General features: G+C 44.7%; 1 protein-coding gene across 1 annotated transcript in view; it reads right to left on the bottom strand.

Moving 5' to 3' along the window:
* The window catches only part of LOC112069146 (supervillin-like), a 108,749-nt gene that overhangs the window by 62,693 nt on the left and 37,009 nt on the right, over positions 1 to 9,047 (bottom strand).

The raw sequence follows: 9,047 nt of genomic DNA, 5'->3' as shown, positions 1-9,047 counted from the left end.
TGAACGAGCCCAACTGTGGTTCTTCATTCCTGTATGAACGAGGCCTGTGGTTCTTCATTCCTTATGAACGAGGCACTGTGGTTCTTCATTCCTGTATGAACGAGGCACTGTGGTTCTTCATTCTATATAACGAGCACTGTGGTTCTTCATTCCTGTATGAACGAGGCACTGTGGTTCTTCATTCCTATATGAACGAGGCACTGTGGTTCTTCATTCCTGTATGAAGAGGCACTGTGGTTCTTCATTCCTGTATGAACGAGGACATGTGGTTCTTCATTTCCTATATGAACGAGGCACTGTGGTTCTTCATTCCTATATGAACGAAGCACTGTGGTTCTTCATTCCTGTATGAAACGAGGCACTGTGGTTCTTCATTCCTATATGAACGAGGCACTGTGGTTCTTCATTCCTGTATGAACGAGGCACTGTGGTCTCTTCCTATATGAACGAGGCATGTGGTTCTTCATTCCTATATGAACGAGGCACTGTGGTTCTTCATTCCTGTATGAACGAGGCACTGTGGTTTCTTCATTCCTATATGAACGAGGCACTGTGGTTCTTCATTCCTGTATGAACGAGGCACTTGTGGTCTTCATTCCTATATGAACGAGGCACTGTGTTTTCTTCATTCCTGTATGAACGAGGCACTGTGGTTCTTCATTCCTGTATGAACGAGGCACTGTGGTTCTTCATTCCTGTATGAACGAGGCATGTGTTCTTCATTCCTATATACGAGGCACTGTGGTTCTTCATTCCTGTATGAACGAGGCACTGTGGTTCTTCATTCTCTTTTTTTTTCCTATGAACGAGGCACTGTGGTTCTTCATTCCTATATGAACGAGGCACTGTGGTTCTTCATTCCTGTATGAACGAGGCACTGTGGTTTTCATTCCTATATGAACGAGGCACTGTGGTTCTTCATTCCTATATGAACGAGGCACTGTGGTTCTTCATTCCTATATGAACGAGCACTGTGGTTCTTCATTCCTATATGAACGAGGCACTGTGGTTCTTCATTCCTATATGAACGAGGCACTGTGGTTCTTCATTCCTATATGAACGAGGCACTGTGGTTCTTCATTCCTATATGAACGAGCACTGTGGAGCTACGTCACGTTGTCAAAGAAAAGGCTGAAAACACATCCTCTAGAGGTCCTGAGCATTTCAGAATCTACAATATTAGCATAGCAGTAAAACCAAGACATATGGACATCATTGGTCGCCAGGCTGCGAAAGCATATGCCCCTGCCTCTAGAAACGCCCGTGCCTCTAGAACGCCCCGTGCCTCTAAACGCCCCGTGCCTCTAGAACGCGCCCGTGCCTAGAACGCCGTGCCTCTAGAACGCCCCGTGCCTCTAGAACGCCCCGTGCTCTAGAACGCCCGTGCCTCTAGAACGCCCCGTGCTCTAGAACGCCCCGTGCCTCTAGAACGCCATTAGTAGAACACTACAATCAGCAGCAGTGTTTAGAGGTTCTTGTTCTTACTTGTTCTTCATTAGTCAACAGAGGAGGAGGAGAGGTACCAATAGGATCCATCTCCTGTATAGACACATCATGACTTCATGTTGTTGTATTGAACTAATAAAAAACATGCTGCTCATCTTGAATAGTTGTGTGATTGTGTGAGTTCTTCAGTTTTTACAAAGTATGATCCAAATGTAGTTGTGTCAGGGCAAAGACGTTTGTGTATAACAAGATACTGTCAGTGTAGAGCTTGACTTGTGTAGAGACTAAGGGGTCTTTCCTGGCCACCAGCCCATTGACAGCCCGACTAACCAAAGCCAAAAACGGCCCCTTTGCTTAACCAAACCCTTAACCCTAACCAAACCCTTAACCCTAAATGTAATTAGAACCAATTCAGAAATTAAATATTGGTTTGTACAATAGTCACGTCTCCTTGACTTGTGTGACACCTAGAGGCTGCAGTGTTGAAGAGCAACAGGGAAGAAGACCATAAAGTCCCTGGTGAAGAGAGCCTCTATCTGGGCAGGAGTCCCAACCTGATCCACCTCTACCTGGATAACAACAGTAGTGATTGATTCCCTACCTGATCCACCTCTACCTGGGTAATGGATAACAGTAGTGATTGACTCTCTACCTGATCCACCTCTACCTCTACCTGGCTACAACAGGAGTGATTGACTCCCTATCTTGAATCCACTCTACCTGGGTAATAACAGAGTGATTGACTCCCTACCTGAATCACCTCTACTGGCTAACAAAACGGAGTGATTGACTCCCTACCTGATCCACCTCTACCTGGGTTAACAGGAGTGATTACTCCTACCTGATCCACCTCTACATGGGTAACAGAATGTTGACTCCCTACCTGCATCCACCCCTCCTTTAGCCTGGGTACAGGGGATGACTCCCTACCTGATCCACCTCTACCTGGGTAACAGTAGTGATTGACTCTCTGAGACTGATCCACCATCTACCTGGGTAATTTGGAACACTAACAGTAGTGATCGATTTGTAGGGACTAGCTGCCTCACTGATCACGACCTCTACACCTGCGCTCCACAGGAGTGACTTGACTCCCTAACTGCATACACACGGTCTGAGCCGTGGTACCACGTTTGACATACGGGGAGGATGGCATAGTGTGAGCGATGTGCCAGTGCTCTAGACTAGGGCTATCCGAGCTGTCTCGTAACCGTCTCTCAGGTATTTGTCCCGGCGAAATCCAAGGAGGTCGTATGCGACTTCTTAGAGATTTGTGCATTCGGGACACACGTCTGATTATGCGAGTTTGCTGGGCCGCGCTGGGTCTGTTCCATGCTTCTTGGCCTGGTTTCCTCGTTTTTTGTGTGAATCCGTCAGTCTGACGGTTTTTCTCCTCTCGCCTTACGCCCTTTTGCGTGAGTTTTGGGGACTATAAGCGCCGATTTCTCGGATTGTCTTATCCCTTTGGACCTGACAGTTAGCATTCTGTTTGCCGCGAGGCTCTATCGTCTACCCGTCTATTCTGTATAAATGCAAACATGTATGACCTTTCTCTCCAGTTGTCTTTGTCTTTTCAGATTTCGAATAGCAGGTTTAGTGTGCGGATTTCGCGGGCCTACTGTTCGTCTTGTCTCTGTCCCGTGGTTACGTTCCCTTATTCCCACACGTTCAATCTTCGTTCTATGAGTCTAGTATGTTGTGTTTAGTCTTGGTGTGTTCTTTCTCGGTGCGACTTTTTTGTTATTTCTATTATAAATATCGTTGTTATAATTTATGATAATTTTTCCCACCTGTGGCGGTTACTCCTTCATACCTCTCTCTTTTCTCGCTCCACTTATGTCTGATTATTTGAACGCTCTGTTCCGGACATAGAACACCCGGCGGGCTCGGGACACAAGGCGAGGTGAACGATCAATGAAGTCATCAAGCTCCCACACCCCCCCGTAGCTTCATTTCACCCCCGCTTACCGCCCCCGCGATGCTCGTGGCACTTCCACAGGCCACGCTAACCCAGGAGATCCCTATCGAGCGTGAATTAGCGTAGCCGGCTGACGCTGGGCATTCTGCCGTGTGGGCCGGTGATCGTGCTCGTCATCCGGACTTGACACATTGGTCACTAGCCGTGCGCATCTTCATGACTGCTTGATCTTCTCAAGGGGGCTGTCATATGTTGAAGTGTTTCTGTTTCTTTGTCCTTGTGCACTTTTATTCTTCTTCGTCGCTGCCAGTCTCTCCCCTATTCCAGCCTCTCCGATAGGCCGGTATAGACGCACCGTATGCGACGGTGATCACCTGCTTCAGTGGAGAAATCAGGCCGCACGTGTGTCAGGCCAGTTGCCTGCCTTGCTCATCATCGTCTTCTACTCGCCGGGTTAGCGACCGTCGTAGGCAGAGGGTTCTCAACAGAGAGATGGCCCGTGCCCGGCTGCGACAGGTCGCTCTGTGTGCTTGATCAGCATGTGTGGCACACATCGCGCACACTGCTGACCATTTTGTTTCTCATATTCACTGCTATATATGAGAGCGCGGGTGGCGCCGCCTGCAGCATGTGGTGCTGGTGCTTGTGCGCTCACATCTGTTTGCCTAGTGGCTTGGCGGGGAGGGTGCGCGCCTGCGCAACTAAGTTTGATGTAGCCTGGTCCTCTGCGACCACTTAGATCTATCCTCTCTTGTTTTCTGTTTGCGCGAGGTGGCGGGAATTGCTAGTTTTATAATCTGCGTGTTTGTTCTCTCTGCGTGCGTGAGTTAAGTCGATATTGAGTTTTAGGTCTATTGTTTGTCTGGCTCATGGCTGTAAGTTTTCTTTTTTTTTTTTTTTTTTTTTATCTCTCTTCTTTATTTTGTTATTTTCATAGTTTTGGTGGGTTTTTTTTTTTCTTTTTTTTTCTATATTTTTTTTCTTTTTTTTGTTGTTTTTTTTATAGGGACGTTTCTCCTCGCTCGTGGATCTGAGCAGTGTTACTTAGCGCGCGCGGATATTGGCTCTGTCTAGGTTGTCTCTCTGTTATATTGTTCTTCCTGTGTTCTCCCGACCGCTTTTCATAAACTACGCTTTCGCTCCTCTGTCCGACTGTATCTGGTCCTCCATTGTGAATCTAAGTGATCCAAACTGTTCCTATGATATCGTATACACTTGTCATGTCCGTGTAGCACCTATGTTTCAATACCGAACTGTACCTTCTCAGCTGTTATCAACGTGTCATGCTGTCTCAACAGCTGTCCCACCTATCCGCCACTGTCCATCTCCCGATCGTATCCATCGCTGTTCCGTCCTGTCTCACAGCTACTGTCTAGCCCGTCCCTGCCTGCCCGCCTCACTTCTGTGGCTTAATGCTTGTTATGGTCAGTCCTCTACGGAAAACATATGGCCCTCTCTGTATCCCCCTTTTTCCCTGCCACTGGTGCATCAATATCCGTTTGCTGGGTTCATCAAGTGTTTTAAGGAATTGTTTGACAGGGCGAGCCAGTCATTCTCCATCCCTATCTATAGCTTAGAATTCGGACCTGCTGGTTCTTCTCTTGTTTAAGTACCAACAGCGACCCACTGGATGTACATTGTCCTCTGGCTCTTTGCTCATAGATAAGAGGAAGTAATGGAACGCGAAGAGCATACTAGGACAGAAGAGGGTGGTTTGGAATCATGTTTAGGCTTGCTTTGTTAATTCTTAATCCTGTCAATTATTCCAGCGATAGATAGCTCAAGCCTATCTAAGAGACCTTTTTCTTAGTGATATGTAGAGCGACAGAGGCGGTGTAGAGAGTATAGGCCTAAAATAAAAACTAATATAAAAAAAGAATTTTCATCTCTCTGCTCCATCACCATACTAGTATCTATGAGATCCCCAGCTACTCCAAAGCACTGTAGTCCGCTATCTTACTGTTCCCATGTTCTTATACTTTTCCAAATATGGAGAATTGGTGGTCAGAATATTGAGAAGTGTCGTAGCAATGCACTGATTCGATTGTGTATACTGTCGTAGCTTGATGTTAGTGTCAAAATATGATGTCTATAGTGTTCTGGTGGCAGATTCGGGATAAGCTATGTTGAACATTGATGATTGCTTAGTATTATATTTTCGTATGGGGTTGGTCGGAGTTCGGTGATGTTCCTTATTTTAATATAAAGTTAATAAGTGCTGACGTAGAAGAACAGATAATTAGGTTGGATTTGTGATGAGACATTACAGTTGCGTCAGATAGAGTTCATGTAATTATGCTACACTAGCCTGTGAGCGGTGTGCTTCGACGGTATTCAATGTAAATAACGCAGTCATTCCCCATTAATATGACCTGATGGACCAGAGTGAACAAGGCGATAGTGATCGGGGTCTCGACCTTAGACCTCTAACTAGTAGACTCAGTCGGCTTCCTCGATGGTATTAGAAGGGGGATAAGGCCACATCTTTCTCGTTCCTCTACGGCTTGAGTCCAAAGTTGCTGCAGAGAAGAAGCCATGTCCCTTTTCTCTTCAAGGCTTTCAACTCAACTTTGACGAAGGGTCAGTTGCATGTGGGGGGATGAGCTTGTTACTACGCTGTATCTGAAAGTCTATTTCACGGTTGTTTATGATAAGTAATTGATTCAAGGAGTTGACTCTTATGAGTCATGGCACATATTTTAAATAAGAGACACTGAACTTCTGAGTATGCAATTTCTTATTTAGTTGATATGCAATACCAGGTGGGAGGGGATCGACTGTAGTGTTTGGCGTACAATGTCTTATGAAATGTGCCCATGTCATCTAGATAAGTATTAACTTATTACACAGTTATGTGTTATTTACAATCGGAATACATAAAGTGATACATGTCACCTCTGTAAACAGCTCTTCCACGTCCCTTTGGATTCACACATCTATCTTCTACTACTCGAAATATAGAAATGAGAATGAGTTGCTTCTTATAGACAAACAGGTCCAGTCGGATTCATGTCTTAGACGTCATTCTGGCTAATTCACTTTATCTATGAAAAAGAGACCCTCAACTTCCTATAGAGCGACCATCCTGCTTAGATACTCCACCTGAGTTGCTATGGTGGGTAGTGACCCTGCATGAGCTGGAGAGACTACTCCTGCATCTCAAGCATCCCATGTCAGCTTGTCTGAAGGCAGGGCTAACGATAGAATATTGTCACTGAATAGATATGTTCTAGATACAAATCTCTCGACCTTGAATGTCACCAGTTCTTGCTGCATCGTGACAACCTAAGGTATACATGATTAGACCTCACGAAATTCAGGCCTCCGATTTCAATTGTATACTGAAGCGTTTATAGATAGCGCTAGAAACGAGGCCTCTATTCAATCTGCTCAAACTGAAGCGTATAGATAGTGTCCTAGAAACAAGTGTCTCACACCTATTCTTAATTCAGTCATGCTTTCACTCGAAGCGTCTACATCGGTAGCTACTAAGAAAACAAGGCTCTATTTCATCTGCATACTGAAGCGTTATAGATAGCGTAGAAACAAGGCCTTCTCAAATCTCAATCTTGCTCTTAACATAGAAGTCGCCTCACGCATAAGCACAGCTAGAAAACAAGACTCAATATTGATCGGGCTTTGATTTCTGATATCATCGACGACGCTTGGACCGTGCTTCCTCTCGACAACCCACTCATAGAAACAAAGGGCGTAGTACAGCTCAACATTATCACATTCGAGGACTGGGTATCATGTACCGACAATCTAGCAACTGTCGAGCTGTCAAACCTCAATATACACACTCTGGGATAGCGGTGTCTACACAGCTCTTTAAGAAACAGGGCTGTCCAAAAACTCATATCCGGACTCAGTAGGCGACTATGGGATGATACTGACCCTCTCAAGAATTAGGTAGTCACACTCATTCCTGAGGATACTGGGAGTCTTCTTATTAGAAACCCTCTTAGAGTAGGGCTGTCAAATCATTCCATGGGATAGAAGTTCGATCCAATGTAAATACCCTTAGAAACGGGCTTGCATTTCTATAACTTCATTAACTTCTTTAGAGTAGACTGAGGTGATCCGGTAAACCACTCTAGATCAGAGATGTAAAATCTACGATATCGTCAATGCTAGGAAAATGGGTGTCCATAGAAACACAGCATTCACCTTAGACTGGGCTGTTCAAAACATCATTATCTTAGTAGGACTGGGGTGTCTGTAAAACCCTCTATAGAACAAGGAGCTGCTTATAACTTCATTTCTCCCTGAGTTGAATGGGTGTTGACACCCTCTCACGAATCCAGGGCTGTCAAACTCACTTCCATTTTGAGGCACTGGGGTGTCTGACAACCCTCTCGATCAGGGCTTGTCAAACTCAATTACTGAGGACTGTGTCTGAAACCTTCTACGTATCCAGGGGCTGTTCAATCTCATTACACTGAGGTGGGTGTCTGAAACCCTCTAAAGAACAGGGCTGCAAACCAATTCACTTGAGGACTGGGTGTCTAAAACCTTCCTAGATAGGGATGTCAAACTCCTTCACTGTAGGCTGGGTGTTTGAAACCTCTTAAGAAGGGCTGTCAAACTCTTCGCACTGAGGACTGGGTGTCTAAAACTTCTGATAGGGATGTCAAACTCATTCCAATGACGGACTGGGTTGTCTGAACCCTCTAGATCAGGGTGTCAACTCATTCCACTGAGGACTGGGTGTCTGCAAGGTTTATGTTTTTATAAGACCCAGACAACAGTGGGTGAGGTTCCTTATATTTTAGTGACTTAATTAATCAATAAGTTCAAGGAAGGAGAGAACCTGCAGACACGCGGCCCCTCCATGGAATGAGAATGACTGATCCTGGAGTCTAAGCCGTGGGGAGAACCCTTTAGGTTATAAAATATTTTATCAAACCATAACATTTTGGCCTTGCTGCTGTTTAGCCATTGAGAAGTTTGAATGACAGATAGTCAACAATAAATCAAAGGAAGTTTGGTTTTGATGTGTATGTTTATATCTGAGAGTTTTTGAAAGATTTGTTAAGTATTTATTTTACCCATACTTAACCCGCTGTTTATAGGACTAAACTATTTCCGTATATACTTTCCTTCTTTTTTCTAACTGGTACGGGTACCTCAAATACGTCTTGTGAGGCTTGTGGGTTTTCTAAGAGCAGAACGTACATGATCTTAACTTTCAATGGAAGGTCATATTAGTGTTTGTAGCCAAACTGTTCGGACACTAAGACCGTTTTTCAACGAGAAGACGATTTTCCGGGGTCTTACTGGTCTGACAACATGTGGCTCTGCACCTTTGCCGTAGATTGTGGAAGGCGACATGGAGGAATGCGGTTGCGGTGGAATTGAGACGCAGCCTGCAAAAAATGGCAGATATGGATTGAGGATTTCTTATTATGCAAATGAGATGTCCACTGTGGCGCGGACATCGTCTAATGGGTTAAGGTCATTTCCGATTGAGCCGACATATGTAGTATTTACTGAGAATGGATCTCTCTAAGAGGGAGACATTGCTTTTATTTTCACCATCAGCTGTAACGTGAATTTCTGCGAAATGGATTGAATAGAGCGCCAAAGTCTCAAGTTTAATATGTTTTTAACTTTTTCTCTTTGAAATTAGCATTGAATATTTTATTACATCTTTATCATATATGACAGATTTTGTTTATAC

This window comes from Salvelinus sp. IW2-2015, unplaced genomic scaffold, assembly GCF_002910315.2.
Source record: "Salvelinus sp. IW2-2015 unplaced genomic scaffold, ASM291031v2 Un_scaffold917, whole genome shotgun sequence".
NCBI classification, from domain to species: domain Eukaryota; kingdom Metazoa; phylum Chordata; class Actinopteri; order Salmoniformes; family Salmonidae; genus Salvelinus; species Salvelinus sp. IW2-2015.
This window is presented reverse-complemented; position numbering and strand designations above follow the sequence as displayed.